Here is a 17,223-nt window from a genome sequence, read left to right as displayed (position 1 = left end):
TGGGTGTGTGTGTGGCTGTATGGGTCTGTGAGTGGGTGTGTGAGTAGTTGTATGGGTCAGTGACTGGCTGTGTGAGTGGCTGTGATTGGGTGTGTGAATGTCTGTATGGGTTTATGGGTGGGTGTGGCTGTACCAGTATATTAGTAGTTTTTAGGGTGTGTGAATAGATTTGTGAGTTGGTGAGTGGGTGTGTACATAGTTGTATGAGTCTGTGAGTGGGTATGTGAGTGGTTGTATGGGTGCGTGAGTGGTTGTATGGATCTGTGGCTGGGTGAGAGTGGTTGTGTGGGTGTGTGAGTGGTTGTATGGGTGTGTGAGTGTTTGTATGGGTCTCTATGAGTGGTTTTGTGGGTGTATGTGTGGTTGTGTCTGTCCTTAAGTAGGTGTGTGAGTGGTTGTATGGCTGTGTGAGTGGTTGTATGGATCTGTGACTGGGTAAGAGTGGTTGTGTGGGTGTGTGATTGGTTGAGTGGGTGTGTAAGTGGGTGTGTGAGTTTTTCTGTGGATGATATCACTCACCATTTCATGAGTGATGTAAAATGTGCTGTCATGAGCAATGCACAGCAGGGGCGTAAGTTATAGTTAGCTCAGGAAACTATAACTGCTGAATTTCTGTTGTTTTGTGCATGTAAAGTCTGAGCCTAACTATAATGTCGCTGCAACTTTTGGTTTTTCAGTGAATTTCTAAGGTTTTCTTAACTCTATTTCCTAACTATAATGTCCCTGTAACCTTTGTTTTTTTCAGTGAATTTCTACGTTTCTCAATGTTATTTCCTAACTATAACATTTCTGTAACCTTTAGTTTTTCAGTGAATTTCAAAGGTTTTTAAAAATTTTATTTCCTAACTAACCTCTGAGAGTGGGTGAGGGAGTAGCTATATAGGTCAGTGGGAGGGTGTGTGTGTGGCTGTATGGATCCGTGAGTGGGTGTCTGAGTAGCTGTATGGGTCAGTGACTGGCTGTTTGAGTGGCTGTGATTGGGTGTGTGAATCTCTGTATGGGTTTATGGGTGGGTGTGGCTGTACCAGTATATTAGTAGTTTTTAGGGTGTGTGAATAGATTTGTGAGTTGGTGAGTGGGTGTGTACGTACATAGCTGTATGAGTCTGTGAGTGGGTGTGTGAGTAGCTGTTTGGGCGTGTGAGTGAGTTTGTGAGTGGATGTATGGGTCTGTGAGTGGGTGTGTGATTAGCTGAATGGGTATGTGAATGGCTGTATGGATCTGTAATTGGGTTTTTGAGTGACTGTATGGGTGTGTGAGTAGGTGTGTCAGTAGTTTTGTGGGTGTGAGAGTGGCTATATGGGTGTGTGGGTGGGTGCATGCATCTCGAAGTGGGTGTGTGAGTGACTGTTTGGGTGTATGAATAGTTTTGAGGGTATGTGAGTGGATTTGTGAGTGGGTGTGTACATGGCTGTATGAGTCTGTGAGTGGGTGCACAAGTAGTTGTTTGGTATATGAGTGGCTGTATGGGTCTGTGATTGGCTGAATGGGTGTGTGAGTGGCTGTATAGGAGTGTAAGTGAGTAGTGTTACTGTATGGGTGTGTGAGTAGTCTTGTGGGTATTTAAGCAGCTGCATGAGTCTATGAGTGGATATGTGGGTATCTAAGTAAGTGTGTCAGTGGCTGTAAAGGTCTGTGAATGGGTGTGTGAGTGGCTTTGTGGGTGTGTGAGTGAATATGGGTGTTTGTGTGCATGTGTGAGTGAGTGACTTGTGGGTCTGTGAGTGGATGTGAGAATGGCTGAATGGATGTATAAGTGAGTGTCTAAGTGTATTTGTGAGCATGTCAGCAGCTGTGTGAGTGACTGGGCAAGAACGAAACCTCATCTACCACTTTATCCAACAAGAGACCACAGTTTTGCACACAATGTCTACCCAACTGGAGTACTTTCTACTGGTTCATGTGTAAGTTCTACCTTGTTGGGTAAATGTCTAGTGCATATTCTACGCTACAGCTGCATAATGGACATCTAGGAAATGTGACCAGTGACTTTGTGTGTGTTTCAGCAAAGTGATTGTTCCTCTGCTTCATCATCCAGAAATCTGTGATAACATGAATCCTCCTATAGAGAAGGCACCGAGACTACAAACAGGTAAATCTCCACCAAACAAAGGTCCTTCCTCTTAACTATTTAGTGCTTCTTTGTTTGGTGATGTCCTTATATTCTTTGGCATCAGGAACGAATCACTAAAATTGGTGGGAAACGCGCGGGGGATCTTTTGGTAAGCTGTCCATCATGCTGGCAAAAGGCGGGAAGACCTTTGTATACTTCTAAGGTGCATTGGGCAGGGCCAAACACGCAGCGCTTCCAGATGATTTGAACATTTGCATATTCGTAAAAACATAAAGGGAGAACCATGGAATCTGCTCTCACCAGGACAGGACTAAAAAGCATTTATGGGGAAAGGCCCCGATTATGGCCCAGGGGACCCCATTCTCCGAGGCCCCGCCTCTTGTTGCTGGGTGCCTTCGAACTCACCCAGGGCACAACCTGTGCAGTGTTAAGGACCGAGGGGGAAGCCCCAAAGCTCCAGCAGTCCCTGCCAAGCTGCCCAACTCCAGCAGGAGCCAGCACTACTCCCACACATATGGAGCATCAACAAATGATGCTCCCTGTGTGTTGGAGCAAATTTTTCACCTGTTTTCCTGCTCACTTGAGAGCGGGCAGGAAAACAGATGAAAAGTCCGCTCCCAGAGAGTGGGAGCAGTTTTCCTGCCCCCGCCTGCTGGGAGCAGACTTACTGTTTGCTCTCGATTGGTGGGAGCTGGCAAAGCTCCCACCAAGCGAGAGTAAACAGCTATGTCCCACAGGTGGGCACCTCAGGACATAGGGGGCAGGCCCTGAGGGTTGCGGTCCCCATGGTCATTAATGGCTCTAGGAAGGGGGCAGTGCAGCCCCTCGGATTTCTTATTGCCGGGTCCCCCTGGGTGGGTGGCGGTCCCCAGGGGTGATAATGGCCCAGGATGGGAGGCCTGTGGTGCCCCTACCCCTTAAAATTGTATTTGTGGCCTGGGCGGTGGTGGTCACCGGAGCCCTTAAGGAAAATGGAGGGAGTCTGCGCAGCCCCCCTCCAATTCCATACTAAAGCCCTGGGGCGGTGGCAGTCCCCTTGGCTATTATGAGCCCCAGGGGTGGGGGTGCGCAGTTCCCCTCCAATAAAACTAATAGTTGGCCTGCCGTGGGGAGGTGGCAGTCCTCGGGGGCAAGATTAGCCATGAGAGGGGGGGGGCAGATGCGTCCCTCCCCATAATTATATATAATAATAAGCCCCTGGCTCACCCCAAATACAAACAAGCGTGGGAGGCCTTGCTTGGTTTTTTTTTAGTCACAGGGATGCGAGAGGATTTGCAGCAAAAACAAAATTTGATTGGGGCCCTAGCGGGGTTCCTGTGAGACCCCGCAACCAGCTCTAGAATGTCAGGGTATTCCTACCCTGCCCGTCTCTTTTTTTAACCTTTTTACCTTTTCGTTTCGGACTCGGCTGAGTCCAAGTCCCAAAATGGCTGCCAACAATTCCTGGTTGGTGTTGGCAGCCAATCAGATCTCCGGATGAGCTGAGCTGGATTCACAGAGGGTCTACTTCCCTAGATATACACATTTGTTTTTCCTTGAATATCTCAAAAACTACTGACCTTTCTGGACCAGGATCTAGCTTTCTGCCAAACGAGGTGTAATTCCGTTCAGCAGTTCGGGCTGTAGTCGTGTCTAAAATCCCTATGGGAAATTGCATGGGGAAAACACATTTTGGGGCCCTTTCTTTTTCTCAGGCCCCCGCTTGAAGAATGACCCCGAAACTTGAAACTTTCCAGGCAGCAGCTAAACTCATGTCTGTACTAGTTTTGAAAATGTTGTGAAGATTCATCAAACGGCGCCAAGTTATTGGCAGAACAAAAACTGCATTTTCTATAGAAACTAAGTCCCATCTATACCTACCTATTGGCGACCTCCAGTAGGTAATATATATTTATTTATTTATTTATTTATCTTTATTTATTTATTTTTTTGTCCAAACCCGAATAGATCTTTTCAAATACATAAGAAAATTAAAGTTACAAAAAATCTTTCTTTTACACCCACAAAGAGGTGGATCTATTGGGGATGAACAGCAACATATAGAAGGAAGCGTTTTGGACCATCTTAGTAGCCACGACTTTGACGCTCTGCTAAGACAAAACCAAGAAGAAGAAAGTTCTGTGGACATAATTCCTGGAAAACTAATGGAAGAGCCGAATGTCGAACAGATGGGGGGCCATAGCAAATTTAAGCGAAAATCTAAAATGATGCCACAAGTTCCATTTGACACCATTGATGTTTTTAGTGAAGCAGTCCTCAAAGACCTGAAAGTAGTAACGAGTACCAAAATAAATACAAGAAAGGATTACAATATGCCAAGAAGACACTGGGAAGCGATTAAAACATTGAAAATGGATTTGACATTGGAGATTAAGCCCTCCAACAAAGGAGGCAATATTGTTGTGTTTAATAAGGATGTACGTCAGTACAACGCGATCAAAATGATTGCGGTACTTTACGACGCAGCCATTACAACGCAAGTTGTTACAACGACTTGCGTTAGAGGGCGCTGGATTGTGGATTAGTTTAATTTCCTATTCCAACTCCAGCCCACGCAACAGTAGGGAATAGAAAATCAAACTATTCCTTTAACAAGAGCGCCCTCCAGCGCAAGTCGTAGTAATGACTTGCATTGTAATGGCTGCGTAGTAAAGGACGCGCGGTTCAAACACCGCATTGTAAAGGATGTTTACTGTTTAATAAAGAGCAATATTTGAAAGAGGCATTGAGACAACTTGGTGATGTGGAGTGCTATACAACAATTAATAGAATGGATTATTCTAATTGTGTAAAAAATTACTATGCATTCCTAACAGGGTGGAGGGATGAGGGGATGTTGAACCAGGATGAATTTTTATTTCTGTACTGTGAGTCACCAATTCTCCCAACATTCTACCACTTACCAAAAGTTCATAAGGACCCTGATAACCCCCCAGGGAGGCCTATGGTGGCCTCAATCAATAGCCTCTTGGAGAATACGTCTCTCTATATCGACTCTTTCTTAAGCCCATTAGTCAAGGATCTGGCAACATATGTCAGAGACACACAGGATTTCTTAAGACTAACGGAGGGTATTATGTGGGAATCTGACATGTTTTTAATCACTCTTGACATCACTAGCTTGTACACTTGTATTCGCCACCAAGACGGCTGGAAGGCAGTGAAATGGTTTTTAAACAAGAGGGCTTTTAAATTTCAAACCCACAATACCATGCTTTTAGAAATGATTGACTTTTGTTTACACAACAATATATTTCTTTTCTCCTGGTAAATTATACCAATAATTATGCGGTACCGCCATGGGCACGTACTTCGCCCCAGCTATGCGAATTTATTCATGGGCTGGTGGGAGAAGCACGTGGCCTGGGGGGAGGCAAATGAAATTTGGCTGGTTAACATTATACTATGGGCAAGGTACATTGATGACCTTTCTATTGTGTGGAGGGGGAGTCGCTCCTCGGCTGAGGAGTATATATACGTACTCAACACGAATGAGTTAAATTTGGAATTCAAGGGCCACATTAGTGAGATCTCGGTAAATTACTTGGATTTAGAGGTTTTTATCGAGAACAACACATTGCAAACTAGAATCTTTCGCAAACCAATTGCTGGTAATGCGGTATTACACGCTGCCAGCTACCATCCTAGAAGCTTAATTAGGAATATCCCATTCGGGGAACTCTTGGGTATTAAACGCTATTGTTCCAACCAGAAAAATTATGAATCTGCTAAAAATGCAGCCATAACTAGATTAAAAAACGGGGATATGGAAATTCCGATTTAAAACAAACGGAGGTAAAAACCGATAAATTGGAGCGAAAGAATCTACTTGTGGCCAAAAAGGTATTGCCTGAGTCCCAGAATCATGATGTAAGAATGATCACTACGTACAATAGTAGATCTAATGCAGTGGTGCACATTTTTCAAAAAAAGTAGCACATTTTACAGACGGACAGTGTACTGAGGAATCATTTACCGTCACGTCCTCTAATAACATATAAACGCTGCCAATCTTTAAGTGATCATCTAACAAACAGCCATTTGACCCCAAAATGACAGCAAAAAATCTGATTAATGTGATGGGCTTTTTCCCGTGTTTACGCTGCAAAGCCTGTAAATTCAGCAAAAAAACAACTACTTACAGGGGAAGACCAGGGGATCAAAAACCAACTAGAGAAATTAGAAATCTCCTGAACTGTAATTCTGAATATGTGGTGTACTGCTTAGAATGTCCCTGCCAGAAACGTTATATTGGCAGTACTATTAACCCAGTAAAAAAGCGCACCCTTGAGCACATGCATGCGATAATAAACAAGGATGCGAGTTACCCAGTGGCACGGCACTTCGAACAATTTCATCAAAGTGACTGAGATCTCCTGAAATACTATTGTATTGATCAGGTTGAGAGAAGAGAAAGAGGGGGTGACAGGACCAAAAGGCTTCGTGTGCTGGAGTCCAGATACATCATAGACCTGCAGACAAAGGCCCCAATTGGGCTTAACAACGATGAGGAGCTATGGGTGCATCTGGAAACGTAAAATGTATAGGATAAACTAAAAATATACACCACTTTTTAATCAGATATATCCAGATTCAATATTCATGTGGTTTCGTATCTTTTTCACATCTTTTTTATATCTTTTCTATGTGTGTTTTCACTTTTGTCATATTTAATGACGGTAGATTAGCATGCCCATTAGGGCTAGATTGAAACATGAATCAGAAAATACACTTTGAAAATACAAATTGCTGCTGAAAAAAAGACCTATTCAGGGCTTAATTAAGATGCAATTGGGGTTGTTGAAACACTGTATTCCTAAAAGGAAATAATAATTTTTCTTAAATAAGAGATCAGTGTGATTCACGTGCTATAAGCCCGATATTATATGATACATTTTCATTAGGACAAATGATGCCGATGAAATCAGTTAGGACTATGTTTATATGTATATACATGTTTTAACAGTGGCTCCCTTGCATATAACCACTTTTTGACTAAGTGTATTATTCTTTTATTACATTTACTCACCTTTATGGTCAATACTCTTTCTATGTTTAATGAAAACATGTGACCAGTGTATCTGTGTGAAATACTGCAGAAGGAGCACAGGGAAACTGACATAGATAAAGCTATGGCCAAACACGTCTGTCAGCAGGGTCTGCACTAAATAAAAGTATTTTCTACTGGATCAACTACTTCCGTGTGTGCTTTCCATTCGTGGTATCGAAGCAAGGATACCTGTTGTGTGTGTATATATATATATATATATATATATATATATATATATATATATATATATATATATATATATATATATATATATATATATATATATATATATATATATATATCCAACTCCTACGTTTGGCGCGAAGCATAAGTGGCCGCTTGCAGCGGCGGGCCAGGACGGGAGCGCCACTCCCTACGATTTCACAGCACACGTTCTCCAGTCTCTCAAGAACGACGTCCAGGCCAGCTTAGTTTTCAAAAAACCGGTGTTTATTTCACAGCCCACTCAACGTTTCGGGAACCACTTCCCTTGCTCACGAGTGATCGTGTCTGTTTACACCCAGTGTTTTAAGGTTTGTCATGTGATCAGAAACAAAATAAACATAGTAAACAGACTCCCATTTCATTAGTTCTCTGGAGCTGAGAAGACAGACTTCTATGCTTTGTCAGTGGAACGTGGCACATTTTAGAGATTCTCATTTAAATAAATGAAATGCATTTATGCGTCCTTCAATTGTGACAATAGAAATTAATTTAAATTAAATAAATAAATTGAATTGGCGGTATATTTTGGCCACAACAATGATGCTCATGATTTGACGTTATTTGGCCTCTGTTTCCCGTCGACCGGTGACATAATAGTATTTCATGCAGTCACGTGATTTTTGGCCCCAGTGGGCTAAAACAAAACATTGCAATTCTGTACATTGCATAAATCAAGCAATGTCAATTCTGCATACTCCAAGTTGACTCACTCGTGGTAGATCACATCAGATCCTACTGCTCACGTCGTGAATACTACTCTGATACAGCCCTAGTGGGCATTTGAATCACCAGTTTTCATTCAGTTTCCAATCATTTGCCACTTGACGCATTGTGCCACACTCTTTCTGTGCTGCATTAGCTGTCTCACACTCTCCCAAAATAAACGATTATAGGTACCTGTAAAAATAGATAAATACAGTGATTACAAATCAACTTTTTCTGTGTTATCTTCCTACCAACCATTAAAAACAACATACTTTGAAGCAGCCAGACACATTACTACTTAGTCCAATGCACTTATCATTCACTGTCAGTTTCTACCCAAGGTGTACACTCAGGGCCTCATCACAGTTATGTCCTAGGGGTTGCATAGTATGGTACTTGATTATGAACCTGGACTCCAGTCTCCTCAGTTCCTGCATTCTATTCCCACCTCTCTCTCTTGTAGGTATTTGATCTAACACTACAAATGATAGGAGGTTACAATTGCCTTGGTGGTGCGTTGCAAAATGCCTTGCTACAGGGTACTGTTTGTCATGATTTTTTATGGCTCTTAGTGCTGCAACACCCTATCTTTGGCAGGTTTGATAGTGCTCCCCACATACCATTTTTTGCAGGGACATTTCAGGGCATATATCACATACTCTGTGTGGCATGAAACATGTTTAGTAATTCTGTACGGTTCACAATCATTGGACAGTTTGATTTCTTTGACACTATGGCTAAATTTGCATGCCTTGCACCGCCCACATACAAAAAATCCTTGGTCTGGGTTCTCATTCCGTTTTTTGAGCCATAAAAAATCATGACAAACAGTACCCTGTAGCAAGGCATTTTGCAACGCACCACCAAGGCAATTGTAACCTCCTATCATTTGTAGTGTTAGATCAAATACCTACAAGAGAGAGAGGTGGGAATAGAATGCAGGAACTGAGGAGACTGGAGTCCAGGTTCATAATCAAGTACCATACTATGCAACCCCTAGGACATAACTGTGATGAGGCTTTGAGTGTACACCTTGGGTAGAAACTGACAGTGAATGATAAGTGCATTGGACTAAGTAGTAATGTGTCTGGCTGCTTCAAAGTATTTTGTTGTTTTTAATGGTTGGTAGGAAGATAACACAGAAAAAGTTGATTTGTAATCACTGTATTTATCTATTTTTACAGGTACCTATAATCGTTTATTTTGGGAGAGTGTGAGACAGCTAATGCAGCACAGAAAGAGTGTGGCACAATGCGTCAAGTGGCAAATGATTGGAAACTGAATGAAAACTGGTGATTCAAATGCCCACTAGGGCTGTATCAGAGTAGTATTCACGACGTGAGCAGTAGGATCTGATGTGATCTACCACGAGTGAGTCAACTTGGAGTATGCAGAATTGACATTGCTTGATTTATGCAATGTACAGAATTGCAATGTTTTGTTTTAGCCCACTGGGGCCAAAAATCACGTGACTGCATGAAATACTATTATGTCACCGGTCGACGGGAAACAGAGGCCAAATAACGTCAAATCATGAGCATCATTGTTGTGGCCAAAATATACCGCCAATTCAATTTATTTATTTAATTTAAATTAATTTCTATTGTCACAATTGAAGGACGCATAAATGCATTTCATTTATTTAAATGAGAATCTCTAAAATGTGCCACGTTCCACTGACAAAGCATAGAAGTCTGTCTTCTCAGCTCCAGAGAACTAATGAAATGGGAGTCTGTTTACTATGTTTATTTTGTTTCTGATCACATGACAAACCTTAACCACTTGGGAGCTAGTAAACAAACCTCCCCAGTGCTGCGCTGTCCATTATCCGGTGCTGAACTGGACGTCCAGCGGTCGCACGCAGCACTGGGGAGGTAGTGCCCGTGACGACCGTTGGCCGACGGCAGCACTTAAGGGGTTAAAACACTGGGTGTAAACAGACACGATCACTCGTGAGCAAGGGAAGTGGTTCCCGAAACGTTGAGTGGGCTGTGAAATAAACACCGGTTTTTTGAAAACTAAGCTGGCCTGGACGTCGTTCTTGAGAGACTGGAGAACGTGTGCTGTGATATATATATATATATATATATATATATCCAAACACAAGTCTCCAAGCACACGGAGCCTCCGACCCTACAGGGTGGCCTCTTTACAACAGGCTTGGAGCAGCCCATCAATCGTCGTCAAGACAGGAAAAACACACAGAGGCCCGTTTCTGGAAGCAGAGCATTTAATTTCAGGGATTTTAAGCAGCACACTTTCTTCATTTCCCTTACACGTTTCAGCAACAGCCTTGTTCACAGGTGAGAAGATTTTTAAAAGTGCAAAGTGCATGTGTCCGCTTTTTGTATTGAAAGTCACATGACCAACAGTTAAAATACTAGTCCCAGAATGCATTGTACTCCGTCATATATTGCATGGAATCACAATTAATTCTCCGTTCCTCAAATTAATGGAATTATTCTTTGTACTTGCATTCAAGTTGTGGCAATACTTTCCTGGTCCTGCGCTTTCTGATCTTGTGCACATTTTGCATTTCCGATCGTCTCTGAAATTATGCTAGTTTTTCCAAAATGGTCAAAGGGGGTGTCATCCCCTCCGACTCCCTTCCTCCAGCAGTCATCAGTTTTCGCTTTACTAGCATCTCCCCCATGGGCTGGTGACTGCGAGTGGGTCATGCTCCTGATTAGAATCCAAACACAAGTCTCCAAGCACACGGAGCCTCCGACCCTACAGGGTGGCCTCTTTACAATATATATATATATATATGCAGGAACCTCCTTAAGAAAAGAAGAAGAGGCCGCGGTAGGGGAGGCAAAGGAGGCTTCTTTATTGAAAACAACACCACATGATGGGCGAATGCATTTCGGCAATCTCCATGCCTTCCTCAGCGCCAATGGTGTTAAACAGGATATGGGCGCCAATATCGATTTAAATATCCTTTAGCCCCATCCTGATTGGTGACAATTAACTCCGCCCCCCAAAAGACGACAGTTCGTGATGATGTGAGTTCACGTTGTAGGATGCCTCATGCATCAATACTACAAGTCCCAGAATGCTGTGGGATATTCTGGTAAAAGTATGGGGGTAGTAGAAAACCTTTATGCAGGAAATTGAGCACCTTATAGTTCCAACGCTGTAGTCTCCTCCACTCCCCAGACCGCATCAACCCCCAAGTCCCGGTAATATATATATATACCTGTGGCCTCTGGTGCAGAAAAATGACATTATATTTATGAGCGTGGTGCCATGTTCATGCAAGAGGTTTAAATGTTAGTGTGTGACACTCATCTAAATAAATGCACTTTTAACATCAGAGAGTGCTTGCAATTGGGTCCATTATCTCTGTCCCAAAAGGAATTTGGGCATGATGTAATAATATATGCCAGGGTTTATCAATACAGTGCTGAGTACATCAGTGGCCAGGGCCCAGAGGTATCCCATTTTTTATCCAGGGTAGCAAGACCACTTACTGCGCTGTGTCAATATGAGAGGACAGGAATGCAATATTTATTTATTAAGATGGCTCATTCCTGCTTTGTAAAACACACAAGATGATGGAGGGAATGTTGCACAATGACAAAACATTCACCCCAGTCACAGATCTGGGTTTAATTCATCGTTATTTTGCTCACCAAGCCACCCCAGTTCAGACATGGCCATATGCAAATCAGTCTTGACCCTGTGCCTCATGGGAACACTCCAGCCCGAACTGCCAAGCCATGTCTTCACTGGACCGGAATCAAGCATCCTAGGACTGGTTTCTGGCTATTAGCTGTCTTCAGCCAGGATAGCTTGACTCCAGTGGCTTAGTGAGCACGGGACCCACGTCTGGGATACCCTTCCCACATAGGATGAACAGCAAAACACACAAGATGATGGACGGAATGTTGCACAATGGCAAAACATTCACCCCCAGTCACAGATCTGGGTTTAATCCATCGCTATTTTGCTCACCAAGCCACCCCAGTTCAGACATGGCCATATGCAAATCAGTCTTGACCCTATACCTCATGGGAACAGTCCAGCCCGATATGTCAAGCCATGTCTTCCCTGGACCGGAATCAAGCATCCTAGGACCGGTTTCTGGCTATCAGCCGTCTTCAGCCAGGATGGCTTGACTCCAGTGGCTTAGTGAGCAGGGGGCCCACGTCTGGGCATACCCTTCCCACATAGGGTGAACAGCAAAACACACAAGATGATGGACGGAATGTTGCACAATGGCAAAACATTCACCCCCAGTCACAGATCTGGGTTTAATCCATTGTTATTTTGCTCACCAAGCAACCCCAGTTCAGACATGGCCATATGCAAATCAGTCTTGACCCTGTGCCTCATGGGAACAGTCCAGCCCGAACTGCCAAGCCATGTCTTCCCCATTCCTGCTCTGTCCCTGTGCTGCCACACCAAGTGCTGCCTAGCATGCCATTGCAGGCACAGCTCCCTGGATTGTTTTGTGCTGAAAGGGATACCTCCATTTCCAAAAACAATCCTTAGAGGCAAGGGCAGCACAAACCCTTTATACAGTAGTGGTGCATGGTGCGGAAGTTAGGTTCGTAGGAGGGGAGTGGAAGTCAAGTGAATGATTCTGCCAGGATTCTGTTCCAGTGTGATCTACGCAGGTGCTCGCTTGGGTTGATTTAAGCATGATTGTCAACTCATCATGCCACTCACTCTAACAATGATAGTATATCACGGGTGTTGCATAACTTGAGTTCTTCTCTGTGGCTCTGTGGTTTTATGTAGCTCATAGTCCAATTCTCGCTGAAGTGCAGTACGCAATGGGGGACCGACTTGACTCATCAAAAGGAAGCAAAGATCATTCTTTGGAATGCATGAATAATTCAAAATGTTGGTCCCGATTCACAAAGGTAAACTTAGACGTTTGGTCTAAACTTAGACCAAACGTATACGTTTACAAATTTGGGAATTCACAAAGGGCATTCACGAGTACTATCTTTCTGTCTGCACTCAGGACGGAGATCTAAGTTTACCTTTGTGAATCATGCACGTTATTTTTTTTTAGGTTTAGGATAATGAAACAATGAATAAACTATCTGATTTAAAAAGTACAATGCTGTGCCTGTCCAATTGTTTTTTTGTACAGAGTACCACCAATCATTGTTTTTTATCTTCTTTTTTAAGCACCCAACGGCAAGAGCGCACCTGGATCAGGTGCCACCACAACCAGTGCCGCAGCGGGTGTGACCTTGGCGACAACCAGCACTGCAGCAGATGGTTCGGCTGCCCCTTATAAGTCATTTCTATTCAATACTACTAAAATGATGCTCTTGTGTATACTTACTACTTTTTTCCAACTCTGATTGGATGTTGTTTGCTATCCCTATTATCGATATTTCCTTTTTCTACCACTGACTATCTCCTGTCTGTAGTTTTTTACTGGTTCCTTTTTTCATAAGCTTCCCCTTGTCCCTCTTTTCCATGTCTTGTTGCGTAGTACTAAGAGGGGAAAATATTTTTGGTAACGTAAAGATGATCGCACAGCGAGGCCCAAGTACTCTAGACACCAAACATGTTGGTGGTTTTCTTGTTCAAACAGTCAAAAAGTACGAGGTCAGAGATAGAGTGGTTATCATGGTCATGGACCCCCAATGTTGTCTTATACTTGCAGTTTCCATGACAGTGCAGCATGGCAGGAATGAGAAACCACAACCAATACCATATGTCCTTTGCATTCCCTTCTACCCCTTATCATTTCATAGCATCACCATATGCCCTTCCCTTATTATCTCTTTCATTAGAAGAAAAACATTTTTGCTTGACTCAATGACTACCTAGGGCCGTATTATGTAAGTGCCATAGGGGCGCAACGGGTGTTTGTGCCCACTTTGGCAACCCCTTGGGCACTTTGGTACTACAGAAGGGTCCGCAGACGCTAGTGCGACCCCTTAGCTAATACCGGTACCGCTGGTGCAAATAAAATGTCAGCGCTATCTTCAGAGGGCGTTCTCTCATTTGCATGGGGGTGTGGCCCGATGCATATGAAAAAATCCTTTTTTTCTCTATTCCCAAGCCTTATTATAGACGCGGGCAGTGGCGGCTCCTCCCCTGAGATGGAGGAGCATCGCCCCACTGCTTTTAGCAGTGGAAATGAAGAAAAAATAAAATGATAACAACTGTACCTTTTTCCATTTTATTTGTTCCTGCGTCTTTGTGGTGCGTGACTGCTCTACTCTCATAGCAGGGACAGGAGTGGTGGCACTCTGTAAAATGTGCATGAATGTCATGTGCACTTTGCAGGTTCTCCTTGCAGGCTGCATTACAGCCTGCATGGAGAAAATGCCCAGGCCCCCATTCCCCATCTGAGCATCGAACCACGGCGCTCAGACCAATCGCAATGCTGCATTGCAGCATTGTGATTGGTCAGGACTCTGAGCGGATCTCTGTACTGGAATTGCAGAGGGGGGGCTGTCCTACAGGCCAGACATGACAGGAGAGTGGCCAACTAGACACTGAGCACAGGGGTCATCCCCAGAGTGCAAGTGTCACGGCCCACTATAACCATATCACAGAGTGCTCTGCAAAGCTGAGACTCCCCACCATACACTGGGTGCTTGCTCTCTGCTGGCCCCATGCTTGCATCAGGGGTCAGGCACACTAGAGCTCCTCCACAACACAAGACAAGACCCAAGGGAATGCTAGAAATTAGCCTAAACTAACAAAGACGTCCGTGCTTCCGGCTCAGTCGGAGGCTGTGCACATATTTCACAGCATCCATTTACAGGCCTCAAAGCACACTGAGTAAACAACTGGCATGCTCCATTTACAGCCTCAGAGAAGGCTGTGCACACAACCAACTGCATCCATTTACAGGCCTCAAAGCAGGCTGAGCAAACAACTGGCAAGCTCCATTTACAGTCTCAGAGGAGGCTGCGCACACATCCGACTGCGTCAATTTACAAGCCTCAAAGCTATCTGCATAAAGAGCTGGCAGGATCCATTTACAGTTTTAAAGGAGGCTCAGCACACATCTGGCAGAATACATTTACAAGCCTCAAATGAGGCTGCTTAAACATGTGGGAGGATCCATTTACTCCCTTAGAGGAGGTTGTGCACACATCTGGCAGCATTCATGTAAAGGCCTGAAAGGAAGCTGCGTACCCAGCTGGTAGGGCCCATTAGGAACTCAGAAGAGGCTGTGCACACAGCCGTCAGCATCCATTTACTGGTCTCCGATGAGGCGGACTACAGCTAGCTGGATCAATTTACATGCTTCAGACGAGACTGTGCACAGCTAGCTGGCAGGACCCACTATGACCTCTGAACAGCCGGTGTACACAGCTGGCAGGATACATTTGCAGCCGTCAGAGGACACTATGAACAGCTGGCAAGGCTTGTTAAGACCTTAGAGGAGGCTGTGAACACATCTAGCAGGGACCACTCCAGGCTTCAGAGGAGGCTGTGAGCAGAGCTGGCAGAATCCATGTCTATGCATCAGTGGAGGCTATGCACAGCTGGTTGGAGCTCTTTACAGGCCCAGTTTGGCACCTGTATAAGTGACCATAAAACAACACACTGTCTGTTGTCGGTATTTAGCATGGGGTGTGGTTAAGCTTTTGAAACAGATCAAAAAGGGGTCCATTCACAAACTGCATTTTGTAGTACATAAAGGGATGTATGACGTTACAACGCAGGCTATTACAACGCCTGACTTTACAACGCGGTTTTTACATCGCATACCATTACAACGCATAGCGCTTTTGGGTGTTGGATAGTGAATAGTTTAATTTACTATTCCAACTCCAGTCCCTGTGGACACTAGGGAAGGTTATTGGATAGTAAATTAACCTATTCACTATCCTAGAGCGCCCCCCAGCGCAATGCGTTGTAATAGGTGCAGTGCCCCCCAGTATTAAGAAAGTTCCAACACGGAATGGGGTATAACTTGGAAATTGGTGATTCTGCAATGATTTCGACGTATTTTTCCATATTCTGGGCCGTGCAACCCAGGGGTCCTAATGCATACAAGTACATACATCCTTTTAAAAGCACATATCTAAAACCCATCGACGAGGACAGCATTACATTAATTTTACTTTCACTTTAATCGACATTACCCATTACTAAATTCGACATGACCAAAATTCTACCTGTCATACACAACTAAACAAACAGAGCTGTATGCAACCGGTCACTGTTAAACCCGGGACCCCGTAGCAACGATGCCCAGAGTAGGAGTGACCCATGCTAATGGGAGAAGGCGCTATACAAATACAACGAACATAAATTCAAAATTGGAGGCACTGTCTTTTGTTTCTGTTTGCAAAATCTGGCATCAGAAAGACAATTACATGCACCAGCACATAGTGTAACACAATGTTGTAGCCCACAGACATGCATGTTGTGCTGCTGTAAGACTCACATAGGAGAAATATGTCACTCCTCGGTATCGTCAAAGAAATGCGATATTACACTGTCCCATTGTGCATTTATCATTCCAATGCTTACAAGAACAAGCTTGTATTTCCTAAATCAGACTACAGGAAGCATCTTTCTAGTCTGGGGTTACCAGAGTTCTTGGCCTATGTCGATTGTTCCTGAAAGGTGTCTATTTACACACTGAGAGGTCGGAGCTAGAAAGGAGAGATGGACGCGATGAATCAATAAGTGTGTTTTTATACAAATATACACACATTCCCTTGAAGACATGGAGGTTGAAACTTATGCCGTGTGAGACAACTTTTCAAACTTGAGAATGTGCAGGCGACAGACTGACTCACCAGAGGCCTGGCCTGCAGCTTCAGTGGCAGGGGCGAGCGGGTGGCAGAAGACCAGGAGAGGCATAGCTGGCAAGGTTTCATATTGCTATGTGTGACATTTTCATAATTTCCGTGAAATTATGAGTGACCTTCAACAACTATGAGTGACACTTTCTAGTGAGCACAATCAAGCAAAGACGAGGGAAACATACACATAAATATCAGAAATCACACTAATTTTAGCAACGAGAAACTGAAAGAAGATATTAAAACTAGTGTAAAACACCAGAAATGGAAGGGCTCTAATGCCAAGAAAGAGTGCTCTAGGTAGAAAGTGATGTATCGTACCGCCCGAGTGGCTCTCATGGAAGAATGCTACTCTCAGGCGCTGTGCTTAGGAAGTACTGCTGTCCACAAGCAGCGACGTGGTCTTGACCCCATGTACAGAC

The sequence above is a fragment of the Lissotriton helveticus genome, chromosome 9 (genome assembly GCF_964261635.1).
Source record: "Lissotriton helveticus chromosome 9, aLisHel1.1, whole genome shotgun sequence".
NCBI classification, from domain to species: domain Eukaryota; kingdom Metazoa; phylum Chordata; class Amphibia; order Caudata; family Salamandridae; genus Lissotriton; species Lissotriton helveticus.
Note: the sequence above shows the minus strand (reverse complement) of the source record.